Source organism: Tenrec ecaudatus, chromosome 13, assembly GCF_050624435.1.
Source record: "Tenrec ecaudatus isolate mTenEca1 chromosome 13, mTenEca1.hap1, whole genome shotgun sequence".
Lineage (NCBI taxonomy): Eukaryota > Metazoa > Chordata > Mammalia > Afrosoricida > Tenrecidae > Tenrec > Tenrec ecaudatus.
Window position 1 is genome coordinate 105,994,753 of NC_134542.1, and position 1,020 is coordinate 105,995,772.

A 1,020-nucleotide genomic window follows, 5' to 3' on the forward strand; every position below is an offset into this window, starting at 1 on the left:
CTCCTTCTCTCCCATGTCCCCCGGAACCATCGGTGCTTCTGTTGTTTTCTCCTCCAGATAATTTATCCTACCTACCTTATCTAGATAGACCCACAAAGATAATAATATGCACACAAACAACAAGACAGGGCACAACAAAGTGACAAAAGAAAATAAAACAATGACAACAACAACAGCAAAATGACCAAAAAAAGAAAAGCCTGTAAATAGTTCAAGGTCTGTTTGTTGAACTTTAGTCATGTTTTCTGGTCCAGTCTGGTGTGGTGCCAAGCCCTGACCCCAAAGTCTATTTTGGCACTCCCTTGGGACTTCTTTGCTCTGTCCCCTTGCTGTTCTGTTGCACGTCTTTAGTGTTTTGCCTCGGTGTAGTGAGGTCAGATCTAAAGCAATTTGGACACTGTGTCTCTAGTGTTGTCCCCTGTAGGGCTATGGGTCAGTGAGGGATGTCGTGTCTTATAATAGTGCCAGCCATATGGTCCTCTCTGTGCATTGGCTGCTCTGAGTGGGAATATCATTCTTAAGGCCTGGTGGGCCAGGATGTGCTCCACTCTCTCTTCCTCGCCCTTCATTTGCTCCTGTGTGCTCTAATCAGACATGTCCCTCTCCCTGAGCTGCAGCTTCAGTGCTGCTCTCTGAAGTAAATTCTTCTGGGGGGAGGGAACAAAATGGTTTTTATAAAGCCTTTCTACATTAAATTACAACATTATTAATAACTGAGCAGGAGCCTTTTTAGTTTCTCTTTTTCTTTAACTACAGCTTCATGCTCAATAAATTAATTTACATCAGTTCACAATTATTATCTTATGCTAGTATTTACCACAATATTGTAGCTCCAACATCAACTATTTGACAAAGCCAATGACTATGAAAACACTGACAGTAACAAAAATAACAACGGATGTTTCCAACAAAGTGTGTTTATAGTGTGCAGACTCACAACATTGTGATTGGTAACAATGATCGCTCTGATGAGGGCACATTTGAATGTTCAAAATATCAAATTAGCATAGAGTTTTAGTC